Below are 18671 nucleotides of genomic sequence, written 5' to 3'. Positions count from 1 at the left end.
TTTCTGCAAAGTCCTCAGCTCCGCTGATTGTACTATATCACATAAAGATTTACGATGAGGATCGGGGTAGGGAGAGAGGCCATCTGGGCTGGAGGTCATATCCAACAGCGATTTGTCTCCTGACAAGGGAGTATTTAAAGTCGTTGGGGGATCATGTGGACAGTCTATCTGCTTGGAGGTGTTTAAAACATTGTTTGGAGTCATTGCAGGATCATGTAGGCAATCTAACTACTTGGAAGTAACAGGTGAAGGAGGCGCAAGATTGCAGAAAAACTCCTCCAATGATGAGATAGAAGGCTCTAAGATCTTAGGTGGTGAATCCAGCCCAGTAGGCTTCGAAACCTTAGACCTAGGTTCTGAGGCATTAAAGGAACAGTCTTCCACAGAAGAGGTACGGCCACGTTTTAGATTCGTCATGCTAAACCCCTTGAGCGGCTCGGTTATCTAAGGGTCCTTCAAAGGCCAAGCAAGAGCTGGTGGAAGGCCAGGGAAGCGCGGCCGGTGGCTGCCCAAGTTACAGCTAGTCAGGTTGTTAGTGAAGCTCATTAAGGAGATTTATGGCGCTGGCTTTGCAAGCTTCCACAGGGTGAGCTCCTGGCGTTATCATCAAAACATTATTGTGCCAACTTCCAGAGAAAAATAGGAGCGGAGTAACTTACAGCATGAACTAGAAAGGGGAGCTCCGGCAAGCGCGTCTTACTTCCAAGGTGACTTCCCTCCAGCACCAGCAGTTTATCAACGTCGCCAGTAAAACAATAAAACGTTAGCTAAGAAAAACGGGCAGTGGTGAGGTGATAAGGCAGCCAATAAATCATTAAAACTGTAAAATTAGAGTCCAGGAAGGCTAAAAAACTACTTAAAATCTTAATTGAAGGCAGGCGAACCTGACTATGCTGCTATCTCTGTCGCCATCTTGTTTTCCCTTCGAGCACCTTGTCAGATGCATCTGTCTCCACGATCATCGGCCTGTGCGGGTCTAGGCGTGCTAAATGCTTTCCCTCAGCGAACATGGTCTTGAGCTTCTTGAAGGCTTTCCACACTTCTTCTGTCCACCGGAATGGTTGTTTGCCTCTCAACCTGTCATCGGTGCCTTGAGTCCAGAGTACCGATGTATAAATTTCTGGTAGTAGTTGGCAAATCCTAAGAACCTTTGCACATCCTTTCGTGTCCTGGGTTCTTGCCATGACTCTACCGCCTGCACCTTTGCTGGGTCCATGTGCACCCCCTCCAGGGTGATTCTGTAGCCCAAGAACTCCACTTCTGTCATGTGAATTGGCATTTTTCCAACTTTGCATATAGTCGGTGTTCCCTCAGCTGTTGTAGCACCTCTTTCACATGTTGTATGTGTTCTTTCGGGCTCTCTTGAGTAGATCAAAAGATCGTTGAGGTACGACAAAACCGATTTGTCCAAAAGATCTGACAGCATGTGATTGATGAATGCCTGGAAGGTGGCTGTGCCCAACTGTAGTCCAAACAGCATCACGAACTACTCAAAGGTCCCATACCTTGTGTTAAAAGCCGCCTTCCATTCATTACCTTGTCTCACCCGTATCAGATTGTAAGCCCCCCTCTGGTCCAGTTTCATGAAAATTTTCACCAACCTCAACCTCTCCAGTAGATCCCCAATCCGCGGAAATGGTTAACGTCTGGGAATCATGTGCTGGTTGGTTTTCCTATAGTCTACAACAAGCCTTTTCTCTGAAGTGTCTTTCTTATTCACAAAGAAGACTGGAGCTCCTCCCGGAGTCTTCATCGGCTGTAAGAACCCCTGCTCCAAATTCTTCTGCAGAAACTCCCTCAATTTGGCTAACTCCGCTTCCAACATGGAGTAGAGGCAGCTGGTGGGTATCTCAGGTCTATTTTGCAGTCATAAGGCCTGTGCGGGGGTAGCCTGTCTGCCTCCTTTTCACAGAACACGTCTCTGAAGGACTTACACTGCAGGGGTATCTCTCTCTCCTCTCCAGTGAGAGGTCCACAGACTGTCATCCCGTTGGCCTCGCCTCTTCTCTCAGTCTTCATTCCTAGACAGTGTAGTCTGCAGTGCGCCAACGAAAAGGTCATGGATCTCTGTCCCCATAAGATCACTGGATCATTTCAAGATAGCCACCTCATTCCCAATACCAGGGGGTAGGAGGTCAACCTATGGACTGCAATGGTCTCTTGATGACCCAGAAACTCTAGCCCTTTAGGCATCATGGCTTCTGACTCACAGCCTGGCAGCAACGGCCTTCCGTCTATCATCTGCACTTCTAAAGGAGCTTCCAACATCTGTGTGTCTATTCTCAACCTGCTCACTATGTCTACATCAATATAGTCTGTTGACACCCCAAATCGATGAGGATGTCTACACGCTTGCCCCTCCCATCTGGGAGTTGTAGCGTAGCACCCATGGTGACTACTGGTATGAACCGTCCAGGCGGAGAACCTTCTGTCCCTTCTTCTCCCAATGCGAGGCCTCCGGAACAGATTGGAACAGATCTTTTCCCGATGGTGTCTCTCTGCACTCTCTGGCGTTGCCACACTCATCCCTGATAAGGCTCCTTGGGGCCTTCCCACTGTGCACTGTCAGACCATATGGTTGGCAGACCCACAGGTGAAACACAAACGCTTTCTCTGCCCATGTGGTTCCTGGCACTCTTCCCCCTCTGAGGGAGCCCAATTGCATGGGTTCCCCTTCATCCTGGTTTGGCGGCCCCACGGTCTCTCCCAGGACATATATTCAGGAGCTCCCAGGCCTCCCTTGCTCCCTTGTGGTGCGACTGGAATCTCAGGCCTAACTGCAGAGCGACTTGCCCCACCTCTTCCAAGGTGTTCAACATGGCATTTCCGCAAGTTCATTGCAAATCTCCTCGCAGAGTCCCGCTTTGAACAGGGCAATCAAGGCCTTCCCTGCCCACTCCAGTTGACAGGCGTGCATCATAAAACTGGACCAATACTGTGCTACTGTCCCCTTTCCTTGCCTGTGGTTCAGGAACTCCTGTTCCAACTACGCCTATTGTGCGGGATTCCTGAGTATGTTGTCCAAGAGCTTCAAAAAGGCAGGTAAATTAGTGAGCACGCGGTCATTGACATTAGGTAAGGGGGAATCCACTGTCTAGCCGCCGCCCCCAGAAGCCCCACAGTCGTGGCTATTCTTGCTTCATCATCTCTGTATTCTTCCCCTTTAAGACGTAGGCAATATAAGCAGGAGGCTCAGAAGGAGTCATACTCTGCCCTATTCCCATTGAAGTGTGGGGGAGGGGGGACTAGGTTTTTTGCAGTTTGCCTACCGGATAAGTCAGAGAGCTGTCTTGCCTGTTCTCCCGTCACTCCTTCCAGTCGTGCTAATATTATCTTTAATTCTTGATTCTCTGCCCAGAGAAATTGTGTAGGATCCACTGCCGTTGGAGCCTCCGCAGCTGCCGCTCGTTGCCCGGATTGCATTTTCACGGGCTGCTGCTGCTGTCGCTTTTCAGCCATACTTGCTTAATTATCTGATGGGCTTTCGTTCTCAGCAGCAGTTGAGTTGAGTCATGCTGTAGTGGCAGCAAGACTTGAACACGTACAGTCAATTAAAAGTTGGTTTTATTCCTGAAAAAACTTGCCTCTTGTACGGACCTCTCTGCCCCCATGACTTATGGCTACCCTTATGATGACTCAACTAAATCCTCAGCTTTGTTCCTCTTCCTCCAGAAACAACACGTAAAGACGAATCTGATTCGTCTTCACGTGTGGCTGATTAGCTGCTCTACCTGTGCAAGGGTCAGAGGGGGCAGGGTTTCTGTTGAGGCAGGTGATTAGCTGTGGGAGGAGCTTATCAGAGCTTGCAGGGCAGTTTGATCCATCTTTTAGATTTAGGGGAGCTAGTCTCAAACGTTTGTTGGGGGAGATACCTAGGTTTTTTTGGGGGGGAGTAATTTTCCTGTCTTCATGCTTTTTATGATGGAGGACCGCTGTAGCCACCCCCAACGACACGTTCTCAAGATGGAGGGGGAGGGAACAGCTGTAGTCGCCTGCGGTTCCTGCGCAATGTTTGCCATCTTGCCAAAGGTTGCAGGCAGCTTTACCTGCAGCAATTGCATGTTGATTGCCCTCTTAGAAGACAAAGTCCAGCAACTGGAGGAACGTGTAGCTACGCTCCAAAGAATTAGAGAGCTGGAGCTCTTCTTGGAAGCAACAGAGCACACCGTGTCCACCAAGGAGGAGACAGGGGACTCCACTGTGAAGGAGGCTAGTTCACCAACACAGGAGCCAGATATATGGAGAAACGTGACCCAAAGAAGTAGGAGGCCCAGGGTTCGCTCTGATTGTTTAGAAATACACAATCGCTTTGAGGTCCTCTCCCCTAGCATGGAAGACGAAGAGCAGACTCCATTTGAGGATCTCTCCCTCATTAGAGTCGATCAGGTATATGAAGACGAGCAGCAAAGTCAGTCCTCAGGGAATGTGCAGGCGACCTTGGAACGGACAACTCACGGAAGAACCCCGACCAAACCTAAGAGGAGGCGTGTAGTGGTGATAGGGGATTCCCTACTGAGGGGAACAGAAGCAGTGATCTGTGGGCCTGACAAGATGTCTCGGGAAGTGTGCTGTCTCCCCGGGGCTAAGATCCAAGATGTAATGAACAACTGCAAGGAATCATAAAACCCACTGACAAATACCCCTTCCTCTTGGTTCATGTGGGAACCAATGACACTGCAAGCAATAGCCTCCAGAAGATAAAAAGGAACTATGAAGCTCTGGGCAGGAAATTGAAGCAATTAAATGCACAAATTGTCATCTCATCTGTCCTCCCAGTTGAACGACGTGGCCCAGGGAGAGAGGGAAAAATAGTGGAAGTGAACAGCTGGCTTCGCAAATGGTGTAAACAGGAACGGTTTGGATTCTTAGATCACGGACTGCAGTTTCTTGAAGATGGACTTCTGGCAAGCGATGGGCTGCACCTCACAATGGTTGGGAGGAATGTTTTTGCCAAAAATCTCAGAAACCTCATCAGGAGGGCTTTAAACTGACTAATGTGGGGGAGGGAGACAGTGCTCCTGAAGGTAGGAGTCTATCAATTGATGAAGATGATCATCCAAATGTCATAGACCAAATGGAGCAAACAGCACGCAGACCTAGTGGTGGGAGGAAAAAATCCTTAAATAAGAGACACGGGGGAATGATTAATGGACTTCAATGTCTGTACACTAATGCGCAAAGCATGAGAAATAAACAAGATGAGCTTGAGCTCTTGGTACAGCAAACTAAATATGACATAATAGGCATCACTGAAACCTGGTGGGATAAGTCCCACGATTGGAATGTAATAATGGGGGGATACAATCTATTTCAGAGAAACAGACCAGACGAGAAAGGAGGAGGAGTGGCGTTATATGTCAGGGATGTGTATACCTGTGAAGAGATCCAAGATTTAGAACCTCAAAGCCAAAGTGAGAGCATTTGGGTCAAAATTAAGGGAGAGAAGAATAACAGTGACCTCATTGTGGGAGTTTACTATAGATCCCCAAGCCAAACGGAGGACATAGATGATGCCTTCCTGGAACAGATGGCCAAGCATGCAAAAGGAAGGGAGATAGTAGTAATGGCGGACTTCAATTACAGTGGTGCCTCGCAAGACGAAAATAATCCGTTCCGCGAGTCTCTTCATCTAGCGGTTTTTTCGTCTTGCGAAGCAACCCTATTAGCGGATTAGCGCTATTAGCGGTTTAGCGGTTTAGCAGCTATTAAAGGCTTAGCGGCTTAGAAAAAGGGGGGGAAAGCAAAAAAAATCGCAAGACTCGCAAGACGTTTTCGTCTTGCGAAGCAAGCCCATAGGGAAATTTCTCTTGCGAAGCGCATCGAAAAACGGAAAACCCTTTTGTCTAGCGGGTTTTTCGTCTTGCGAGGCATTTGTCTTGCGGGGCACCACTGTACCCGGATATTTGTTGGATGTCAAACTCAGCCAAGAGCATAAGGTCAAACAGATTCCTCACTGGCCTTGCAGACAACTTCATTGTCCAGAAAGTGGGAGAAGCAACAAGAGGAACTGCCATTTTAGATCTGGTCCTAACCAATGTTGATGACCTGGTTAGTGGGGTAGAAGTGGAAGGATCATTAGGCGCAAGTGATCATGCTCTTCTGAAGTTTACTATACAGCGGAAAGGAGCAGCCAAGCATACTAGGACTCAATTTCTTGACTTTAAGAAAGCTGACTTCATAAAACTTAGGGAAGTGCTGGGTGAGATCCCATGGACAGTAGTACTAAAAGGAAAGGGAGTTCATGATGGCTGGGAGTTTGTTAAGAGGGAGATAGTAAAAGCACAACTTCAGGCAATACCAATGAGACGGAAACATGGAAGGTGCCTAAAGAAGCCAGGGTGGCTATCTAAAGAACTTTTAACTGAGTTAAGATTAAAAAAGGATGTGTACAAAAAATGGAAAAGGGGGGAAACCAGCAAAGAGGAATTCAAACAAATAGCCAGCACGTGTAGACACAAAGTCAGAAAAGCTAAAGCACAGAATGAACTCAGGCTTGCTAGAGAGGTTAAAAGCAACAAAAAAGGCTTTTATGGGTATGTTCGTAGCGAAAGGAAGAACAAAGAAACAGTGGGGTCACTCAGAGGAGAAGATGGTGAAATGCAAACAGGGGACACAGAAAGGGCTGAAATGCTCAGTGCCTTCTTTGCCTCAGTCTTCTCCGATAAAGAAAACAATGCCCGACCTGAAGAATTTGGAGCAAATGATTCAGCAGAGGAAACACAGCCCAGAATAACTAAGGAGATAGTACAAGAATACTTGGCTAGTTTAGATGTATTCAAGTCTCCAGGGCCAGATGAACTGCAGCCAAGAGTATTAAAAGAACTGGCAGATGTGATCTCAGAACCACTGGCAGTCATCTTTGAGAATTCCTGGAGAACAGTCAAAGTCCCGGCAGACTGGAGGAGGGCAAATGTTGTCCCTATTTTCAAAAAGGGGAAAAGAGAGGACCCAAATAATTACCGCCCAGTCAGTCTGACATCAATACCAGGGAAGATTCTGGAGCAGATCATTAAGCAAACAGTCTGTGAGCACCTAGAAAGGAATGCTGTGATCACCAATAGTCAGCATGGATTTCTGAAAAACAAGTCATGTCAGATTAACCTGATCTCATTTTTTGACAGAATTACAAGCCTGGTAGATGAAGGGAACGCAATGGATGTAGCCTACCTTGATTTCAGCAAGGTATTTGGCAAGGTGCCCCATGATATTCTTGTAAAGAAGCTGGTAAAATGCGGTCTTGACTATGCTACCACTCAGTGGATTTGTAACTGGCTGACTGACCGAACCCAAAGGGTGCTCATCAATGGTTCCTCTTCATCCTGGAGAAGAGTGACTAGTGGGGTGCCACAGGGTTCTGTCTTGGGCCCGGTCTTATTCAACATCTTTATCAACGACTTGGATGATGGACTCAAGGGCATCCTGATCAAATTTGCAGATGACACCAAACTGGGAGGGGTGGCTAACACCCCAGAGGACAGGATCACACTTCAAAACGACCTTGACAGATTAGAGAACTGGGCCAAAACAAACAAGATGAATTTTAACAGGGAGAAATGTAAAGTATTGCACTTGGGCAAAAAAAATGAGAGGCACAAATACAAGATGGGGGACACCTGGCTTGAGAGCAGTACATGTGAAAAGGATCTAGGAGTCTTGGTTGACCACAAACTTGACATGAGCCAACAGTGTGACGCGGCAGCTAAAAAAGCCAATGCAATTCTGGGCTGCATCAATAGGAATATAGCATCTAGATCAAGGGAAGTAATAGTGCCACTGTATTCTGCTCTGGTCAGACCTCACCTGGAGTACTGTGTCCAGTTCTGGGCACCACAGTTCAAGAAGGACACTGACAAACTGGAACGTGTCCAGAGGAGGGCAACCAAAATGGTCACAAGGCCTGGAAACGATGCCTTATGAGGAACGGCTAAGAGAGCTGGGCATGTTTAGCCTGGAGAAGAGGAGGTTAAGGGGTGATATGATAGCCATGTTCAAATATATAAAAGGATGTCACATAGAGGAGGGAGAAAGGTTGTTTTCTGCTGCTCCAGAGAAGCGGACACGGAGCAATGGATCCAAACTACAAGAAAGAAGATTCCACCTAAACATTAGGAAGAACTTCCTGACAGTAAGAGCTGTTTGACAGTGGAATTTGCTGCCAAGGAGTGTGGTGGAGTCTCCTTCTTTGGAGGTCTTTAAGCAGAGGCTTGACAACCATATGTCAGGAGTGCTCTGATGGTGTTTCCTGCTTGGCAGGGGGTTGGACTCGATGGCCCTTGTGGTCTCTTCCAACTCTATGATTCTATGATTCTATGATCTCTTCTGTCACTTCTATGATGTCAATTTCCCCTTTTCTTATACCACTCCTCTCCTGCATTCTTGCAGGCTGAGAGGCTTGGAAACTGGCCCAGACAAACTATTTTCTGATAACTCCTGTATTTATCTGGGCTGTGAACTCCCCCCTGTACTTTCCTCTGTTCTTCCCATAACAATCCTCCCTTTGTGGTGTAGTGGTTAAGAGCAGTAGACTCGTAATCTGGGGAACCGGGTTCACGTCTCTGCTCCTCTACCTGCAGCTGCTGGGTGACCTTGTGCCAGTCACACTTCTTTGAAGTCTCTCAGCCCCACTCACCTCACAGAGTGCTTGTTGTGGGGGAGGAAGGGAACGGAGAATGTTAACCGCTTTGAGACTCCTTCACGTAATGATAAAGTGGGATATCAAATCCAAACTCTTCTTCTTCTTCTTCTTCTTCTTCTTCTTCTTCTTCTTCTTCTTCTTCTTCTTTTCCCTCTGGGCTCCCGTCCAAGTCTGGCAGCTGCTGCTGTTCGCTTGCTGGCTCCAGCCTTACATCATCAAACAATGCGTGAAGACGAATCTCTTCCGTCGCTTCTGTGATGTCAATTTCCCCTTTTCTTTTACCCCTCCTCTCCTGCATTCCTTCAGGCTGAGAGGCTTGGAAACTGGCTCAGACAAACTATTGTCTGATAACTCCTGTATTTCTCTGGGCTGTGACCTCCCCCCTGTACTTTCCTCTGTTCTTCCCATAACAATCCTCCCTTCATCCCCTGGGCAGCCATTCAAGTCTGGCAGCTGCTGTTGCTCGCTTGTTGGCTCCAGCCTGACAAATACCGATAACTGAACAAACTTTGTTGCATTACATTCTTGATTAAACTATCTTTCCATTGATAAATAATTTCACAATGTTATTAATAATACTTTTATTGTCATTGTACAACCTGTGTACAATGAAATTCAACGAGCCTCCCTCCCAAAGAAGTGGTGTTATGAGCCCCCAAAAGGCTTTCACAATTTTGGCCACTACTGTATATTAAGCAAAGCAACATTCAACAACCATCAGAATCTAATAATAAATACGTTGGTTAATGACAAACAACAAAGGCAGTGAACAGACACGCAACTCCCTTCAGTTCTCCTTCATTTGTTCCTGAGGCTTAAATCTCTTTTTGCCTCCATTGCAGATTGTGACGAATTGCAGATCGAGAACAAGGATGAACACGACAAAATCCCCAGAGAGGAGAAGCCACATAAGAATTTGGAGTGTGGAGAGAGCTGCAGTCAGAGCTCCCATTCCAGTTCCCAACAAAGAAATCTCAATGGAAGGAAACACTATCAGTGCAGGGAATGTGGAAAGAGTTTCAGTCAGAACTCCTCTCTCACTTCCCATCAAAGAACTCATACAGGGGAGAAACCCTATCAGTGCAGGAAATGTGGAAAGAGCTTCAGTCAGAGCTCTAATCTCACTTCCCATCAAAGAACCCATACAGGGGAGAAACCCTATCAGTGCATTGAATGTGGAAAGAGCTTCAGTATGAAGGCCTCTCTCACTTCCCATCAAAGAATTCATACAGGGGAGAAACCCTATCAGTGCATGGAATGTGGAAAGAGCTTCAGTCAGAGCTCTGATCTCAATTCCCATCAAAAAATTCATACTGGGGAGAAACCCTTTCAGTGCATGGAATGTGGAAAGAGCTTCAGGAAGAGCTCCCATCTCACTTCTCATCAAAGACTTCATACAGGGGAGAAACCCTATCAGTGCGTGGAATGTGGAAAGAGCTTCAGTCACAGCCAAAGTCTGACTTCCCATCAAAGAATTCATACAGGGGAGAAACCCTATCAGTGTGTGGAATGTGGAAAGAGCTTCAGTCACAGCCACTATCTCACTTCCCATCAAAGAATTCATACAGGGGAGAAACCTTATGAGTGCATGGAATGTGGAAAGAGCTTCAGTCGGAACGACTATCTCACTTCCCATCAAAGAATTCATACAGGCGAGAAACCGTATCAGTGCATGGAATGTGGAAAGAGCTTCAGTCAGAGCTCCGATCTCAATTCCCATAAAAAAATTCATACTGGGGAGAAACCACATCAGTGCATGGAATGTGGAAAGAGCTTCAGTATGAAGGCCTCTCTCACTTCCCATCAAAGAATTCATACAGGGGAGAAACCATATCAGTGTTTTGAATGTGGAAAGAGCTTCAGTCAGAGCGCCCATCTCAGTTCCCATCAAAGAATTCATACAGGGGAAAAACCCTATCAGTGCATGGAATGTGGAAAGAGCTTCAGTCAGAGTAATGATCTTACTTCCCATCAAAGAATTCATACAGGGGAGAAACCCTATCAGTGTGCAGAATGTGGAAAGAGCTTCACTCACAGCCACTATCTTACTTCCCATCAAAGAACCCATACAGGGGAGAAACCCTATCAGTGCATTGAATGTGGAAAGAGCTTTAGTCGGAGCTACTCTCTCACTTGCCATCAAAGAGTTCATATTGGGGAGACATCCTTCATTATATAGCTTTAGGAGACAAGGAAATCTGCACTTTTAAAAAATGTGGTGAGAAGAGGGTTACATATGTGTATTTTGTGTTTTTATATTGTGTTTTTGTTTTATGTTGTAACCGTCCTGACACATGGCAACAGGAGTCAATCTTTAGAGGCTGAGGGTTTTTTGCCCCCCCAATAAAACATTTGAGGAGGCCACCACCCAGGTTAGTAGGCATTGCTATTCTAATGGCCTGCATGCATCATGTATTTGATTGTGCAAGGCAGACCTTACCTGACCCACCACCAATATTTTATTCAATTCAGCACCACTGGGTCGAGTATTATACAAATTAAATAAAGACATAAATCGCCCTCCCTTGCACATGTTCCAGCTTGTCAATATTCTTAGAATCATTTTTAAAATTTATGTGCCCTTCGTCTGAAGATTTCACAATATAAACATACAGGATGAAAGCATGGATTTCTCAAAAACAAGTCCAGCCAGAGAAATCTCTCCTCCCCTGTTTTGGATGGAGTTACAAACTTTGTTGATCAGGGAACAGCTGTGGAAATAGTGCATCTTGATTTCAGTAAGGCTTTTAACAAAGTCCCCCATGATCTTTCTTTGAGAAAGCCGGTAAAATGTGGGCTGAATGAGGAAACTGTTAGGTGGATTTGACTGACCGAACCCAAACAGTCCTCCTTCATGGTTCCTCATCATCCTGGGGTGCTGCAGGGTTCTGTCCTGGGCCCGTTGTTGTTCAACATCTTTATAAATGACTTGGATGAAGGAAGGAGAGCGTGGCCGAATCAGATCAAGGGCAGGAATAGTACCACTTTATTCTGCCTTGGTCAGACCCCACCTTGAATACTGTGTTCAATTCTGGGCACCAGAAGTTAAGTATCTTAAATATTGGTTGCCTGGAGAAATCAAGAAGGTGGGGGAACACAATCCGTATTCCTTTTATAACACGTGGCCAATGTTTATTGAATACATGTATTGTTAAGTCTGTTGTAGGAATCCACCCAGCACTCAGTAATTTTTAATAAACATAAAATGTGGGACATGTAAGCACTAACCCCCACCCCACCCCGATCTCTCAGAGTGAAAATACCTCTGTGGGTGGGATCGGCTAATAGGATAGCTTGAAGAACTGGGTCAATCACTAGCCCTGTATATATAGAGAGTCAGTACTGTCGCGACAGTATCCAATAAAGGCCAAGCCTACAGGCTGCTGTTTTGCTCCAAGTTATCCTGGTTGGTGTCTTTGTTTTTGTCCAAGGGAGCCCTTGGATTTCTCCGTTAACAGCTCTCAATGGCCAACAGGCTCAGTGGTTAGAGGCATCCAGATGGGACTCTTGCTGTATTCAACCCGGTTAGTTCTTGTCTCCCTGTCAACACTCCCCCACACACCCATCGGTCCTCGGGTATCACATGTCGTGCTTCTGGCTCTCCCTCTCCCTCCACGTACTCTGGTTTACGGGAGAGGGCGTCTGCCCTGACGTTTTCTTTTCCGGGCTCATACTGAATTTCAAAGAAGAACTTGGAAAACTCCTGTGCCCATCGCACCTGTCTTTGGTTGAGAACTCAAGCAGTCCTCCAATATTCCAGGTTTTTGTGGTCCGTGCACACCTGGATCTTGTGCTTCGCGCCTATCAGGAAATGTCTCCACCGTCGAAAGGCTTCATGAATTGCCAGTAACTCCCGGTCATACACTGTGTAATTCTGCTCCGACTTGTTCAGCTTCCTAGAAAAAAAAGCACACGGCTTCCACTCTGATCGATTTCCTGGCTGGAGCAGCATGGCTCCGATAGCTCTGTCTGACGTGTCTGTCTCCACCCTCATAGGCTTTTGCAGATCCACATGTAAGAGTTGCTCCTCCAAAGCAAACACCCTCTTTAGCTTTTCAAAAGACTCCTGCGCTGCTGCTGTCCATTCGAACTTCTTCTTGCTGCTGAGACAATCAGTTATGGGTGCCGTCAGGTGGGCAAAGTTCTTGATGAACTTTCTATAGAAGTTGCCAAACCCCAGGAACCTCTGCACGTCCTTCCGGGTCTTAGGAGCCTTCCATTCTAGTACTGCCTGCACCTTGCCTGGGTCCATTGCCAGACCTTTGTCTGACAACCTGTAGCCCAGGAACTCCACCTCTCTGGCATGGAATTGGCATTTCTCCAGTTTGACCCACAGCTGATGCTCCTGCAGCCTTTTCAGCACTTCCCTGACATCTTTCACATGCTGCTCCTCGTTCTCTGAGTAGATAAGCACGTCGTCCAGGAAGGCCACGCAATTCTTGTACAGCAGGGACCCCAGCACGTGGTGCATGAATGCTTGAAATGTGCTGGATCCCGATTGTAATCCGAAGGGCATAACGGGATACTCAAAGGCTCCCAGAGGGGTGAACATCGTGGTTTTCCATTCATCCCCCTCCCTCATCCTTATCAAATTGTACGCCCCTCGAAGGTCCAACTTGGTAAAAACCTTCCCTTTCCTTACCCTGGCCAAAATGTCATCAATCCTGGGCATTGGGAAGGTCACTGGTTCGACACCCGGTTGACGGACCTATAATCTACGATTAAGCGGGGTTCCTTGGAGTCTCTTTTGTCCACAAAGAACACTGGACTGCCCCCCACCGCCCTTGATTCACGTATAAAGCCCCTCTTCAGATTCTTGTCGATGAACTTCCGCAACTCCTGCATCTCCCTGTCTGACATGGCGTACAGCTTACCCACTGGTAACTGAGCCCCTGGGAGTAGGTTGATCTGACAGTCAAAGGGCCGGTGAGGGGGTAGTCTATCCGCCTCTTTCTCGCTGAAGACTTCTTCCAGGTCTACATACTGAGGTGGTACTTTCACCTTTTCTCCCACTGCCATCCCTGCCACCCTAGCTACTGCCATCCTCGGGGTTTCCCCTTCGTGGCAGTGCTCTACGCAGTGAGCTGACCCAAAGGTGACTGTTCGCTGGTGCCACCCCACTACGGGATCGTGCAGGGCTAGCCAGCTCATTCCCAGTATGATTGGTGGCCCTGCTAATGTGGCAACGTGAAAGGCAATTGTCTCAGTGTGTCTGGAGACCCTCATTTTCATGGGAGGGGTCTGGTGGGTCACTCCCCCCCCCAAGAGATCTCTCCCATCAATGGTTGTTACTTGCAAGGGGTGTTCGAGAGGCACCACCTGGAGTTGGTGTTCTAGTGCAAAATTGCACAGGAACCGCAGGCCTAGGTTTTTTTGTGCTGTCTTCACGCTTTTTATGATGGAGGACCGCTGTAGCCACCCCCAACAACACGTTCTCAAGATGGAGGGGGAAGGAACAGCTGCAGTCGCCTGCGGTTCCTGCGCAATGTTTGCCATCTTGCCAAAGGTTGCAGGCAGCTTTACCTGCAGCAATTGCATGTTGATTGCCCTCTTAAAAGACAAAGTCCAGCAACTGGAGGAACGTGTAGCTACGCTCCAAAGAATTAGAGAGCTGGAGCTCTTCTTGGAAGCAACAGAGCACACCGTCTCCACCAAGGAGGAGACAGGGGACTCCCCTGAGAAGGAGGCTAGTTCACCAACACAGGAGCCAGATATATGGAGAAACGTGACTCAAAGAAGTAGGAGGCCCAGGGTTCGCTCTGATTGTTTAGAAATACACAATCGCTTTGAGGTCCTCTCCCCTAGCATGGAAGACGAAGAGCACACTCCATTTGAGGATCTCTCCCTCATTACAGTCGATCAGGTATATGAAGACGAGCAGCAAAGTCAGTCCTCAGGGAATGTGCAGGCGACCTTGGAACGGACAACTCACGGAAGAACCCCGACCAAACCTAAGAGGAGGCGTGTAGTGGTGATAGGGGATTCCCTACTGAGGGGAACAGAAGCAGTGATCTGTGGGCCTGACAAGATGTCTCGGGAAGTGTGCTGTCTCCCCGGGGCTAAGATCCAAGATGTAATGAACAACTGCAAGGAATCATAAAACCCACTGACAAATACCCCTTCCTCTTGGTTCATGTGGGAACCAATGACACTGCAAGCAATAGCCTCCAGAAGATCAAAAGAGACTACGAGGCTCTGGGCAGGAAATTGAAGCAATTAAATGCACAAATTGTCATCTCATCTGTCCTCCCAGTTGAACGACGTGGCCCAGGGAGAGGGAAAAATAGTGGAAGTGAACAGCTGGCTTTGCAAATGGTGTAAACAGGAACGGTTTGGATTCTTAGATCACGGACTGCAGTTTCTTGAAGATGGACTTCTGGCAAGCGATGGGCTGCACCTCACAACGGTTGGGAGAAATGTTTTTGCCAGAAATCTCAGAAACCTCATCAGGAGGGCTTTAAACTGACTAATGTGGGGGAGGGAGACAGTGCTCCTGAAGGTAGGAGTCTATCAATTGATGAAGATGATCATCCAAATGTAATAGACCAAATGGAGCAAACAGCACGCAGACCTAGTGGTGGGAGGAAAAAACCCAAATGTGGTGGGAGGAAAAAACCCAAATAAGAGACACGGGGGAATGATTAATGGACTTCAATGTCTGTACACTAATGCGCAAAGCATGAGAAATAAACAAGATGAGCTTGAGCTCTTGGTACAGCAAACTAAATATGACATAATAGGCATCACTGAAACCTGGTGGGATAAGTCCCACGATTGGAATGTAATAATGGAGGGATACAATCTATTTCAGAGAAACAGACCAGACAAGAAAGGAGGAGGAGTGGCGTTATATGTCAGGGATGTGTATACCTGTGAAGAGATCCAAGATTTAGAACCTCAAAGCCAAAGTGAGAGCATTTGGGTCAAAATCAAGGGAGAGAAGAATAACAGTGACCTCATTGTGGGAGTTTACTATAGATCCCCAAGCCAAACGGAGGACATAGATGATGCCTTCCTGGAACAGATGGCCAAGCATGCAAAAGGAACGGAGATAGTAGTAATGGGGGACTTCAATTACCCGGATATTTGTTGGATGTCAAACTCAGCCAAGAGCATAAGGTCAAACAGATTCCTCACTGGCCTTGCAGACAACTTCATTGTCCAGAAAGTGGGAGAAGCAACAAGAGGAACAGCCATTTTAGATCTGGTCCTAACTAATGTTTATGACCTGGTTAGTGGGGTAGAAGTGGAAGGATCATTAGGCGCGAGTGATCATGCTCTTCTGAAGTTTACTATACAGTGGAAAGGAGCAGCCAAGCATACTAGGACTCAATTTCTTGACTTTAAGAAAGCCGACTTCATAAAACTTAGGGAAGTGCTGGGTGAGATCCCATGGACAGTAATACTAAAAGGAAAGGGAGTTCATGATGGCTGGGAGTTTGTTAAGAGGAAAATAGTAAAAGCACAACGTCAGGCAATACCAATGAGACGGAAACATGGAAGGTGCCTAAAGAAGCCAGGGTGGCTATCTAAAGAACTTTTAACTGAGTTAAGATTAAAAAAGGATGTGTACAAAAAATGGAAAAGGGGGGAAACCACCAAAGAGGAATTCAAACAAATAGCCAGCACGTGTAGACACAAAGTCAGAAAAGCTAAAGCACAGAATGAACTCAGGCTTGCTAGAGAGGTTAAAAGCAACAAAAAAGGCTATTATGGGTATGTTCGTAGCAAAAGGAAGAACAAAGAAACAGTGGGGTCACTCAGAGGAGAAGATGGTGAAATGCAAACAGGGGACACAGAAAGGGCTGAACTCCTCACAGCCCAGAATAACTAAGGAGATAGTACAAGAATACTTGGCTAGTTTAGATGTATTCAAGTCTCCAGGGCCAGATGAACTGCATCCAAGAGTATTAAAAGAACTGGCAGATGTGATCTCAGAACCACTGGCAGTCATCTTTGAGAATTCCTGGAGAACAGGCGAAGTCCCGGCAGACTGGAGGAGGGCAAATGTTGTCCCTATTTTCAAAAAGGGGGAAAGAGAGGACCCAAATAATTTCCGCCCAGTCAGTCTGACATCAATACCAGGGAAGATTCTGGAGCAGATCATTAAGCAAACAGTCTGTGAGCACCTAGAAAGGAATGCTGTGATCACCAATAGTCAGCATGGATTTCTGAAAAATAAGTCATGTCAGACTAACCTGATCTCGTTTTTTGACAGAATTACAAGCCTGGTAGATGAAGGGAACACAGTGGATGTAGCCTACCTTGATTTCAGCAAGGCATTTGACAAGGTGCCCCATGATATTCTTGTAAAGAAGCTGGTAAAATGCGGTCTTGACTATGCTACCACTCAGTGGATTTGTAACTGGCTGACTGACCGAACCCAAAGGGTGCTCATCAATGGTTCCTCTTCATCCTGGAGAAGAGTGACTAGTGGGGTGCCACAGGGTTCTGTCTTGGGCCCGGTCTTATTCAACATCTTTATCAACGACTTGGATGATGGACTCAAGGGCATCCTGATCAAATTTGCAGATGACACCAAACTGGGAGTGGTGGCTAACACCCCAGAGGACAGGATCACACTTCAAAACGACCTTGACAGATTAGAGAACTGGGCCAAAACAAACAAGATGAATCTTAACAGGGAGAAATGTAAAGTATTGCACTTGGGCAAAAAAAATGAGAGGCACAAATACAAGATGGGGGACACCTGGCTTGAGAGCAGTACATGTGAAAAGGATCTAGGAGTCTTGGTTGACCACAAACTTGACATGAGCCAACAGTGCGACGCGACAGCTAAAAAAGCCAATGCAATTCTGGGCTGCATCAATAGGAGTATAGCATCTAGATCAAGGGAAGTAATAGTGCCACTGTATTCTGCTCTGGTCAGACCTCACCTGGAGTACTGTGTCCAGTTCTGGGCACCACAGTTCAAGAAGGACACTGTCAAACTGGAACGTGTCCAGAGGAGGGCAACCAGGGGGTTGGAGGGTTGGACTCGATGGCCCTTGTGGTCTCTTCCAACTCTATGATTCTATGATTCTATGATTCTATGAACCAAAATGGTCAAAGGCCTGGAAACGATGCCTTATGAGGAACGGCTAAGGGAGCTGGGCATGTTTAGCCTGGAGAAGAGGAGGTTAAGGGGTGATATGATAGCCATGTTCAAATATATAAAAGGATGTCATATAGAGGAGGGAGGAAGGTTGTTTTCTGCTGCTCCAGAGAAGCGGACACGGAGCAGTGGATCCAAACTACAAGAAAGAAGATTCCACCTTAAATTTAGGAAGAACTTCCTGACAGTAAGAGCTGTTCGACAGTGGAATTTGCTGCCAAGGAGTGTGGTGGAGTCTCCTTCTTTGGAGGTCTTTAAGCAGAGGCTTGACAACCATATGTCAGGAGTGCTCTGATGGTGTTTCCTGCTTGGCAGGGGGTTGGACTCGATGGCCCTTGTGGTCTCTTCCAACTCTATGATTCTATGATCTCTTCTGTCACTTCTATGATGTCAATTTCCGCTTTTCTTGTACCCCTCCTCTCCTGCATTCCTTCAGGCTGAGAGGCTTGGAAACTGGCCCAGACAAGCTATTGTCTGATAACTCCTGTATTTCTCTGGGCTGTGACCTCCCCCCTGTACTTTCCTCTGTGTTTCCCATAACAATCCTCCCTTCGTCCCCTGGGCAGCCATTCAAGTCTGGCAGCTGCTGTTGCTCGCTTGTTGGCTCCAGCCTGACAAATACCGATAACTGAACAAACTTTGTTGCGCTACATTCTTGATTAAATTATCTTTCCATTGATAAATAAATTCACAATATTAATAATACTTTTATTGTCATTGTATAACATGTGTACAATGAAATTCAACGAGCCTACCTCCCAAAGAAGTGGTGTTATGAGCCCCCAAAAGGCTTCCACAATTTTGGCCACTACTATATAACAAGCAAAACAACATTCAACAACCATCAGAATCTAATAATAAATATGTTGGTTAATGACAAACAACAAAGGCAATGAACACACACACAACTCCCTTCAGTTC

At 46.8% G+C, this 18671-nt stretch overlaps 2 protein-coding genes across 2 annotated transcripts in view; both read left to right on the top strand.

Moving 5' to 3' along the window:
• LOC308475174 (uncharacterized protein) overlaps window positions 1-18671 on the top strand; it is a 105180-nt gene that overhangs the window by 67530 nt on the left and 18979 nt on the right. The window lies entirely within an intron of this gene.
• Window positions 1-18671, top strand: part of LOC308475073 (uncharacterized protein) — a 133925-nt gene that overhangs the window by 111919 nt on the left and 3335 nt on the right. The window lies entirely within an intron of this gene.

The sequence above is a fragment of the Podarcis pityusensis genome, assembly GCF_964106645.2.
Source record: "Podarcis pityusensis genome assembly, chromosome: 4".
Classification (NCBI taxonomy): domain Eukaryota; kingdom Metazoa; phylum Chordata; class Lepidosauria; order Squamata; family Lacertidae; genus Podarcis; species Podarcis pityusensis.
The sequence above is the reverse complement of the archived record's forward strand: the minus strand, read 5'-3'. Positions and strand labels throughout refer to the sequence as shown.